This window comes from Carcharhinus amblyrhynchos, chromosome 1 (genome assembly GCF_965287045.1).
Source record: "Carcharhinus amblyrhynchos chromosome 1, sCarAmb.v2.hapA, whole genome shotgun sequence".
In the NCBI taxonomy this organism is placed as follows: domain Eukaryota; kingdom Metazoa; phylum Chordata; class Chondrichthyes; order Carcharhiniformes; family Carcharhinidae; genus Carcharhinus; species Carcharhinus amblyrhynchos.
Window position 1 is genome coordinate 5639116 of NC_137324.1, and position 12031 is coordinate 5651146.

Genomic DNA, 12031 nt, shown 5'->3' on the forward strand with positions numbered 1-12031 from the left:
CTTGATGTCAAGGGCTGTCACTCTCCTCAGCTCTGTCCATGTTTGAACCAAGGCTGTAATAAAATCAGAAATTGAGTAACTCAGCGAAACCCAAATTTAGCTTCAGTGAGTAAATGCCGCTTGATAGTGCTGCAGATAATCCCTTCAATCACTTCACTGATGGTCGAGAGTGGGCTGATTAGCCAGTTTGGATTTGTCCTGCTTTTCATGGACAGGAAATACCTGGGCATTTTCCACATTGTCAGGTAGAAGCCAGCATTGTAACTTGGATAGGGGCATGGCAATTTCTGGAGCACAAGCCTTTAGTGCTATGAGGAGCTGATTAGTTCAGACTGGTCCGGCACTCCTGGCTGAAGATTGTTGCAAATGCTTCTCTGTGGTATACTTCTCAAAATACTTTTGCACTGATGTGCTGGGCTGCTCCCTCACTGAGGATGGGGATATTTGTGGAGCCTCTTCCAGAATTTTGTTGCCCACCATGACTGGATGTGGCAGGATTGCAGAGCTTAGATCTGATCCATTGATTGTGGGATGGCTTAGCTCAGTTTATCACATGCTGCTTGTGATGTTTGGCACACAGTCCTGTGTTGCAGCTTCACCAGATTGAAATTTCATCTTTGGATATGCCTGGCATGCCCTTCTACACTTGTCATCTGATGACTCATCTGATGAAGGGGCAGTGCTCTGAAAGTTCGTGCCACTTTTGTTGTGCAAATTCTTACTGACACTCTTCATTGAACCAGGATTTATCCCTGGCTTAATGGTAATGGTAGAGTGGGGTATATGCCGGGCCATGAGGTGGCGAATTGTGCTGGAGGACAGTTCCATTGCTGTTGATGGCCCACAGCGCCTCATGGTTGCACTGTCTTGAGTTGCTAGATTACTTTGAAGTCTGCCCCATTTAGCACACTGATAGTGCCACACACATGATGGAGGTTAGTCTCAATGTAAAGGTGGGATTTTGTCTCCACAAGGACTGTGTGGTGGTCACTCTTACCGGTCCTGTCATGGATCAGATGCATCAGTGGCAGGCAAATTGGTGAGGATGAGGTCAAGTATGTTTCTCCCCCTTGTTGGCCCCCTCACCACTTGACATAGTCCCAGTCTAGCAGCTATGTCCTTTGGGGGCTGGCCAGCTCGATGTGTGCTGGTACTACTGAGCCTCTCTTGGTGATGGATATTGAGGTCCCCACCCAGAATATATTCTGCACCTTGCCACCCTCAGTGTTTCCTCCAAGTGATGTTCAACATGAAGGAGTACTGATTCATTAGCTGAAGGGGACAGTACATGGTAATCAGCAGGAAGTTTCTTTGCCCATGTTTCACCTGATGACATGAGACTGCATGGGATTCAGAATCGATGCTGAGATCCCCCAGGGCAACTGTCACTGACTGTACACCACAGTGTCACCACCTCTGCTGGCTCTGTCCTGCTGGTGGGACAGGACATACCCAGAAATGGTGATGATGGTGTCTGGGTCATCACCTGTAGGGTATGATGCCATCAGTGTGACCATGTCAGGCTGTTGATTTGTCTATGAGGTAGCTCTCCCAATTTTGGCAGTGCTCCAGGATGTTAGTAAGGAGGAGTTCGCAGGGTCAACAAAGCTGGGTTTCCATTGTCATTTCCAGTGCCTAAGTCAATGCCAGGTGATCTGTTTGGTCCCATCTCTTTTTTTAGACTTTTTAGCAATTTGATACAACTGGGTGGCTTGCTAGGCCATTTCAGAGGGTAGTTAAAATGTGGATTTGGAGTCATATGTAGTCCAGACTAGGCGAGGACATCAGTAAGGGTTTTCACAATAATCGATAATGGTCATCATTAGACTTCTAATTCCAGATGTTTATACTGAATTAAAATGTCACCAGCTGCCATTATGGGATTTGAGTTTGAGGGTAGAGTTACCCTGGATCTGTGGATTATTAATCCAGTGACAATATAATGATACTATCACCTCCTCAGAAGAAGGTCCTCCAGAATAACTGCAGCCTGGACCTTTAAAAGATTTAGCTCACCCTTGCAGATTCTGTTGACTCTGCATTCTGAAGCTACTGCAGTAAGGAATTTTAAATCTCTGCCTTCAACCTCCCAAACCTTTTCTCTGGGGCACTTTGTGGGGTTTTTCTCTTCTCTCTCTGTTTCTTTTGGGAGCTCCTTTTAGGTCAGGAAGCTTTGGTAAAGCTTTCCTTAGGCTTCCAGCATTTAAATTTGTACCACATTGTAGTACAATTGTGTGCTTTGATCCCATTCTGCTGTGAAGTTGAAAGAGTATTGTTCACTGAATATTTCTCATCAAGAAATCTTTGTTGTCTTTTGTGGCTTAACAGCAAATTGTTATTAACTATTTCTAAGTGTTTATGTATATACAGTAAAGGGTACAGACAAGGAGCTGTCTAGATCTTCACAAGTCTTGGCTGAGCACTGCACTGAATACACTGTAAAAGCTAAGATCAAGAACTGTGTATGCAGTACTGTACTCAGTCCAGTATTAACCTTCCTATTACAGTACCCACACACTACAACAAGTATGTGATCATGCTGGAGAGGGTATAGAGAAGAGTTATGAGGTGAGGGTACAAAGAGGGTATAGAGGAAAATATTGATGATATGAAAATATCAGGGAAATCCAAGAAATTGGAAATATTTTCTGCTGGTTATATCGTTTAGAAACAGTATGGAAATTTATGTTAATTAAGACAGGGACAGTGCAGCTCTGGAACTAATGACTTTGATATGTTAACGAGCTTAGCAACACCAGAACGTTCACCTAAGGTAAGTTAGTAACAATACAGGGCAGAACATCAATGGATTTAAATACGTTACGAAAGATTGAAAGGAATGGATATAATGGGCCCAATTCTCCTATCGCGGTACGCAACTTTTCCGGCGAGTGCGATCAGGAGAATCGCATGTCGGCCTTTCTTCTGGGATTTGCGGCTTGTGCTGGGAACGCGTGCTCGTCTCCCAGAGCTGGAGAACAGTTGCAGTCGTGACCCCGCTGGAAACCGGCGGGAAGGGAGGTAACTATTTTGAATCTTTTAAAAACTGATTGTAAGTATATTTTGCATGTGGTTATCAGGCTCAGCACACCCGATAGCATCTCCCATCCTGCCAGGAGTAATTCATTCTGGCGGGGTTGAGAGTAGCTCTCCACATTTGGGGAACTAGCGGGAGACCCTGCCAGAATGAGGGGACGGGGGATTGGGAAATCGGAGCCACCCCTGGAGGTCAGGCAGCGGGGTGTGGTGCCCCTGGGCATGGGCACCCTGGCAGTGCCAGCCTGTGCCCTCTGCACAAGGAGCAAAGTGCCCATGCCCGGGAGGGCAACTTGGCATTGTCCACTGGGCTTTGGGCAGTGCCAAGTGGGCAGGGCTTTTTGTGGATGGGACCTAGGTGTGATTGGTGTGGGTGGGGGTCAGGCTGCCACTTTGCATGGGGATCGGTCTGGGCTGAAGGAAGGGCAGCGATTGGGGCAGGCTGGGGGTTGGTGGTCTGCCGGGATGGGGTCTGGCCCCAAGTTAGCGGGGAGGGGGTCTGTTGGGGTGAGGGGCATTGGTGGTGGGGGTGGGGGGGGGGGGGGGGGGGGGCGGAACCGCCACTGCTTGGAGGGGGGGTGAGGGGTGGGCTGGACATCAGGACACTCCAGGACAGGGATGTCAGGGATCGCCCAGGAATTGTTGTAGGAGTCAGGCTGTTGGGGGGAGGCTGGCGAGGTAGCAATGTGGGGGTCCCGGGCTGGCCAGCGATTGAGCTGCCAACGAATAGGGAGACTGACAGATCGGGACGACTGTGCATGTGCAGAGTTCCAGAACTGTTAAACTGCGGGACAAAGAAGCTCCCTCCCCGCTACCCCCCCGCAACCAGGTTTTTAATGAGATTTACGACAGGGACCTCTACATTGCCGAGAATGTGGAGATACAAGTGTGAAACTGCACTGAGAAAACAGTCGTGATTTAGAACAGTTTTCCCACCAATTCAGAGTTTTTTTTCAAGAATGGCCCCTATATGTGAAAGAGAGGCGTGAAGAAAGATTTGTAAAGTGAGTGTACTTTGCTTTTACACTATAAAAGCTGAAATCTAGAACTAAAGGTAATTGAGTCTGAGTTCTAATGAGGTTCAGTCAGAAACGGGGAGTGTTACAATCCAGTGGATGTTATAACTGGACAGGAAGATCCCAGAATGGAACTTTGGCTCAAAAGACCACAACTTCTGCTTCGTTTTAATCAAAAGTGGAGTAACAGAGCCATAAGACTGCTAATTAGTTTTAACTACAAGAAAGAAAACATTTATTGAATGTGAAAAAAAACTGGATTATTATGCACTGCTCCTTTACTGCACACACATTTCAAAATTAACACAGTACGTTTGAAGCTACACTGGTTTCATTAGCACGCAGAGTCCCTTTGACGCACACAATATGGCTGTTGGCAAATACACACTCCTCTTTGAATACAAATTATGTGTGTTCCTCCTCAGAATCACCCCCTCCCCCCGCAGTGATTGTCATATGAGAGTTTCCAGAACCCGCTCCCAAAAACATGTTTTTAAACCTTCTCTCATTGCAATTCTTTCACTTAGTTGTTCATATTTCAAAACTCTAGTCCAGATTTTCCAAATGACACTTTTAATCAAATCTTCCATTCCACTTTTAACAATGAGCCTATTCCAGGATTTTGTTCTGATCCATTTACGACTTCTTTACCTTGATTTCCTTCCACTGTTGCACAAATTCTGATATCCAGCCAATATTTTCTTCCCAACTACTTTAATATGTGTTCACAGCTGATAGTAAGACATTCTAAACATTAGGATTACTTTAGAAACTATGCTCCAGCATTCTGATCAACCAGTTTGTTCTCAGCTTTGTTTGGAATCCATGAACAGTCCTGTTTTATTTCCAGGCTTCCAGACCAAAACGTCCATTAATTCTTCTGGAGCTTGCTTTCTTGCGCTTTACTCCATTGTATAGCTTTTCTTTGAGCAAAGCTGAGAGCTGGCGGGAGGGTGGGTTGAAGTGTGTTTACTTTAATGCGAGGAGCATACGCAATAAGGTGGACGAACTTGCAGCCTGGATTGGTACCTGGGACTTCGATGTTGTGGCCATTTCAGAGACATGGATAGAGCAGGGACAGGAATGGTTGTTGCAGGTTCCAGGGTTCAGATGTTTCAGTCAGAGCAGAGAAGGTGGTAGAAGAGGGGGAGGCGAGGCAGTGTTAGTCAGGGACAGTATTACAGTGGCAGAAAGGACGTTTGATGTGGACCTGTCTACTGAGGTCGTGTGGGCTGAGATTAGAAACAAGAAAGGAGAGATCACACTGTTGGGAGTTTTTTATAGGCCTCCAAAAAGTTCCAGAGATGTAGAGGAAAGGATTGCGAAGATGATCCTGGATAGGAGTGAAAGTAACAGGGTAGTTGTTATGGGGGACTTTAACTTTACAAATATTGATTGGAAAAGCTATAGTTCAAGTACGTTAGAGGGGTCAGTTTTTGTCCAATGTGTGCAGGAAGGTTTCCTGACACAGTATGTAGATAGGCCAACAAAAGGTGCGGCTACATTGGATTTGGCACTGGGTAATGAACCAGACCGGGTGTTAGACTTGGAGATAGGTGAGCACTTTGGTGATAGTGACCACAATTCGGTTATGTTTACCTTAGTGATGGAAAGGGATAGGCATATACCGAAGGGCAGAAGTTATAGCTGGGGGAAAGGTAATTATGAGGCTATTAGGCGAGATTTAGGATACATAGGTTGGAGTAGGAAACTGCAGGGGCTGGGAACAACTGAAATGTGGAGCTTGTTCAAGGAGCAGCTACTGCGAGTCCTTGATAAATATGTACCTGTCAGGCAGGGAGGAAGTGGTCGAGCGAGGGAACCTTGGTGTACTAAAGAAGTTGAATCTCTGGTGAAGAGGAAGAAGGAGGCTTAGGTAAAGATGAGACGTGAAGGCTCAGGGCACTGGAGAGTTATAAATTAGCCAGGAAGGAGCTAAAGAGAGTGTTAAGAAGAGCTAGAAGAGGACATGAGAAGACTTTGGCAGATAGGACCAAGGAGAACCCTAAAGCTTTCTACAGGTATGTCAAGAATAAAAGATTGGTTAGGGCAAGATTAGGGCCAGTCAGAGACAGTAGTGGGAAGTTGTGCGTGGAGCTGAAGAGATAGGAGAGGCACTATATGAATATTTTTCATCAGTATTCACGCAGGAAAGAGTCAATGTAGTCGAGGAGAATACTGAGATATAGGCTTTTAGACTCGATGGGATTGAGGTACATAAGGAGGAGGTGTTAGCAATTCTTGAGAGTATGAAAATAGATAAGTCCCCTGGGCCGGATGGGATTTACCCTAGGATTCTCTGGGAGGCTAGGGAGGAGATTGCAGAGCCTTTGGCTTTGATCTTCATGTCGTCATTGGCTACAGGTATAGTGCCAGAAGACTGGAGGATAGCAAATGTTGTCCCCTTGTTCAAGAAGGGGAGTAGAGACCATCCTGGGAATTATAGACTGGTGAGCCTTACTTCTGTTGTGGGCAAAGTTTTGGAAAGAATTATAAGGGACAGGATTTGTAATCATCTAGAGAGAAATAAATTGATTAGGGATAGTCAACACAGTTTTGTGAAGGGTAGGTCATGCCTCACAAACCTTATTGAGTTTTTTGAAAAGGTGACCAAAGAGGTGGATAAGGGTTGATGTGGTGTATATTGATTTTAGTAAAGCGTTTGATAAGGTTCCCCATGGTAGGCTACTGCAGAAAATACAGGTGCATGGGATTGAGGGTGATTTAGCAGTTTGGATCAGGAATTAGCTAGCTGATAGAAGACAGAGGCTGGTGGTTGATGGGAAATATTCAACCTGGAGTTCAGTTACAAGTGGTGTACCTCAGGGATCTGTTTTGGGGCCACTGCTGTTTGTCATTTCTATAAATGACCTGGATGAGGGTGTAGAAGGATGGATTAGTAAATTTGCTGACGATACCAAAGTTGGAGGAGTTGTAGACAGTGAGGATGGATGTTACAGTTTGCAGAGGGACATAGATAAGCTGCAGAGCTGGGCTGAGAGGTGGCAGATGGAGTTTAATGCGGAAAAGTGTGAGGTGATTCACTTTGGTAAGAGCAACAGGAGTACAGAATATAGGGCTAATGGAAGGACTCTTGGTCGTGTCAACGAGCAGAGAGACCTTGGTGTACATGTGCATAGATCACTGAAAGTTGGCACCCAGGTTGATACGGTTGTTAAGAAGGCGTACGGTGTGTTAGCTTTTATTGGTAGAGGGATTGAATTTTGGAGCCGTGAGGTCATGTTGCAACTGTACAAAACTCTGGTGTGGCCGCACTTGGAGTATCGCGTACAGTTCTGGTTGCCGCATTATAAGAAGGATGTGGAGGCATTGGACAAGGTGCAGAGGTTTACCAGGATGGTGCCTGGTATGGTGGGAAGGTCTTATGAGGAGAGGTTGAGGGAGTTGAGGTTATTTTCATTAGAGAGAAGAAGGTTGAGAGGTGACCTAATTGAGGCACACAAGATGATCAGAGGGTTAGATAGGGTGGATAGTGAGAGCCTCTTTCCTCAGATGGTGATGGCTAACATGAGGGGACATAATTGCCCCTTAGTGTCCAGGGATGTGTAGGTTAGAGAGATTAGTGAGTGTAATGCGTGAGGGTGGGGCCTGGGTGGGATTGTGTTTGGTGCAGACTCGATGGGCCGAAGGGCCTTTTTCTGCACTGTAGGGTTCTATGATCTATGATCTATAGCTTTAAATTAAGGGGTGGTAATTATAGGACGAATGTCAGAGGTAGGTTCTTCACTCAGAGGGTAGTAAGGGCGTGGAATGCCCTGCCTGCAGCAGTTGTGGACTCGCCAACTTTAAGGGCATTCAAATGGTCAGTGGATAGGCATATGGATAACATTGGAATAGTTTCGATTAGAGGGTCATTAGATTGGTTCCACTGGTCGGCACAACATTGAGGGCCAAAGGGCCTGTACTGCACTGTAATGTTCTGTGTTCTATGATGTTCCCTCTCTAGTTTTCTAACCGAGTTGCTGTGGGAATTTTCCCACTCCCACTGTCTATCTGCAACTGACCAAGCTTCCAGCTACAAATTACAGAACAAAGCCCTCCCTCTCATTCTACAAGGGCCTCTAGTTGCTGAGCAACTATATTTATTTTTCACACCTTAACCCTCTAAACACAATAGAATCCCAGTTAAGACTGAAACCAAGCACCACACATTCAAATAGTTTTGTTCAGCAAGAAATCTAACTAAAGATTCCTTCCTGGCACAGAAACATTCAATTAAACTCACATAAAACTATACTTTTATTTCTAATGTTTATCCATACAAATATAAATCTCTTAAAACTACCTTTGGCTTCTAAACTGAACATCTTAGGGAAAAACTGTATTCAAGGAGATGAATAAACATCTGTGTGGAGCTGTTGTTAGATGCAGGGGTTGGGAGTTGGTTTTGGTGGTTAATTGGCTCAGTGTTTGACTTCTGGAGGGGAAATACTGGCTGGAAATCTACCACCTGGCCCGGCATGGAATTGGCGCCGGTGAGAGTTCGACAACAGAAATCTCCATTGATTTTGGGTGGAAATTTCCGAACAAGGATGTAAAATCCCACCCACTGTCTTCTAAAACTGCCAGTCATGAGCTCTGTAGACGCAGCAGCGCCAGGTTTAAGCAGTGGCCACTGCTGGGACTACAGACAGTCCCCAAAGGCTATAGAACCTGGGTGAGTTCAGGGTATCAATGGGCCTGGCTGGCAGACCCCAGCAAGTTGCTGGGGGAAGGAGGGGAGAGGGGGGTGGTTGTTGGTGTGAGGCCATGTTTGAGAGACTGGGGCAAGAGGGCTATCGGGATTTTGATGTTGGAAAATGAGCCTCTGATGGACACGGCGACCCCAGAAGAAGGTTCTTTCTTTCTCCCCCTGACCAACGCTGTAATGTTCTATGTTTTAACACAATAAAAGCTGCTGAGTCAGCTGCCTGGCATGGGCCTCTCCACAGCTGGCGATGGTGACAGGGTGAGACATTAATGCAGCCTCATTAGGTTCTTGATTAATAAGGGGGTCGGGGTTATGGGGAAAAGGCAGGAGAATGGGAATGAAAAAAAAATCAGCCATGATTGAATGACGGAGCAGACTTGATGGGACGAGTGGCCTAATTCTGCTCCTGTAGTCTTATGGATCAAGGGCAGGCTTTCTGTCTGATGCCTTCATTGCCCCATAAAAGGGATGACAGGTCGGAGGGGACAGGAAAGGCAGATACTGGATTTTACAGACGTGGACTGGAGGGTTTAAGGAGATTATGAACAGGTTTTGAGGACTTCTGGTGATGATGAATATTTGCATAAACTGGTCCATGGAATAAGATTCAGCTGCAGCCCATCTTTGTAATGATAGCGTGGAACTGAGAATTCTGAGTTCAGGTCAGTGAAGCACTGGACAGGACACAATTCATGTCACTGCTAAAGTCTACTTTATTCAATTACATCTACTCATACAATGATAGTTCAATATGTCAACTTCATATTCTGATTGGCAGTTGGTGACTAGTGGAGTGCCGCAGGGATCGGTGCTGGGGCCTCAGCTATTTACCATTTATATAGATGATCTGGAGGAGGGGGCTGAGTGTAGGGTGACGAAATTTGCTGATGACACAAAAATGAGTGGATAAGCAAATTGTGTGGAGAGTGTGGAAAGTCTGCAGAGGGATCTGGATAGGCTGAGCGAGTGGGTGAGGACCTGGCAGATGGAGTATAATGTTAGCAAGTGTGAGGTTATCCACTTTGGCAGAAATAATAGTAGGAGGGATTACTATTTAAAGGGTGAAAAGCTGCAGCATGCTACAGTGCAGAGGGACCTGGGGGTCCTTGTGCATGAGTCGCAAAAACCCAGTCTGCAGGTGCAGCAGGTGATCAAGAAGGCGAATGGGATACTGGCCTTTATAGCGAGGGGGATAGAATATAAAAGCAGGGAGGTCTTGCTGCAACTGTACAGGGCACTGATGAGGCCGCAGCTGGAGTACTGTGTGCAGTTTTGGTCGCCGCACTTGCGCAAGGATATTTTGGCCTTGGAGGGAGTGCAGAGGAGGTTCACTAGGCTGATACTGGAGATGAGGGGGTTAGACTATGAAGAGAGATTAAGTAGACTGGGTCTGTACTCGTTGGAGTTTAGAAGGATGAGGGGGGATCTTATAGATAATGAAAGGGATGGATAGGGTAGAGGTAGAGAGATTCTTCCCGTTCAGAAAGGACAGCAGAACTAGAGGGCACAGCCTCAGGATAAGGAGGGGGTGCAGTTTAGAACGGAGTTGAGGATGAATTTCTTCACTCAAAGGGTGGTGAATCTCTGGAATTCTCTGCCCGTTGAAGTGGTGGAAGCTACCTCGCTGAATATATTTAAGTCATGGGTAGATAGGTTTCTGATAGACAAGGGAATTAAGGGTTATGGGGAGAAAGCGGGAAAGTGGAACTGATCCACTTCAGATCAGCCATGATCTTATTGAATGGTGGGGCAGTCTCGAAGGGCTAGATGGCCTACTCCTGCCCCTATTTCTTATGTTCTTATATATCATGGAGCTGGAGCCAACCAAACTTACAATAACAGTAAACAGGAAATTCTTAGAGTGTGTGCGCTGAGGAGTTAGCCTTTAGTTTATACAACAAAGTAGCCAGAATAGATCATGTCTTCAACTTTAAATTGTTTGTTAATGTTGATATAAAAACATTCAAACTGTGGCCAAGTATTCCAGTCTCTCAATACGCTGCATTGATTCAAGTGCCTTGGCTTCATTGAATCTTAAACCTTGCACATTGCTTCCTCTATTCCTTAATTCCACTTCAAGTTATGCCGGTACATCATTTCTTAGACTCTCCAAACATTTACCATGAAAGCTCTGTTAACTGCAGAAGTGCGCCCTACAAATGTTAAACCAAATGATTTTTTGTTCCTTTTTTTGACATAGTCCTGAAGGTGTCTCTTCAGTTAGAAGTTACATGTTCTCACTGAGCTGTTCCAAGGATGGGGAGCTCTTCAAATACATGAATGGGATAGGAATAGAGGGGTATTGCCCCCGGAAGGGTAGGGTTTTAATTCAGATGGGCACGTGGTTAGTGCAGGCTTAGAGGGCCGAAGGGCCTGTTCCTGTGCTGTAATTTTCTTTGTTCTTGTACTCAGTAATTAGCAGAGGATACAAATTAGGGCTGGATCCTCAGCTGAACATCCAACCACACAAAATGGCACTCAGAGGGAGTGTTCTTTCATAATTTGAATGAATAGATGGCTTGGCAATTTCAGAAGTATCTGATAGGTTGACAGGGGGAGGGGACACAGAATATTGATAAAATTGAGACAATAGGCTGCAGTAAATGAAGCAAGTCAGAATGAGTTCATGTATGTTGAGTGGGAAGAGAGTAAGGCAAGCCTGAATGGTGTTTACTTTAATGCTAGGAGTGTAATCAGGAAGACTGAGTTATAGGTGTGGGTTGACTGATGGAAGTGTGATATCGTTGCCATCAGAGAAACATGGTTGAGGGAAAGACAGGACTGTCAACTCAACATTCTGGGGTTTAGGATCTGTAGGCGAGTCAGAGGAGGATATAAAAAGGGAGGTAGTGCAGCACTGTTAATTAAGGGGTCAATTACTGCAATGAGGAGAGATAAGATCTTAGAAGGGTCGTTAAACAATGCTTTCTGGGTAGAACTTAGAATATAAATGGGGCAGCCACATGGCTGGGAGTGATTTATAGCCCCCCAAAGAGTTAGTGGGAAATAGAGGAGCAAAAATGTAGCCAGTTCACCGAAGTAAGTGTAATAATCAGGTAATTATACCAGGGGATTTCAACTTCCCCAACATAAACTGGGATAATCAGAGTGTAAAGGGTTTAGAGGGGTGGATTTCTTGAAATGTGCTCGAGGAGAAATGCTGGAGCTGGTTCTGAAGAATGAAGCCACATTCACTGTGGCAGTGGGGGAGTATTTTAGTGAGAATGACCACAACAAGGGGTAACCAAGAAGATTGATAAGGGCATTC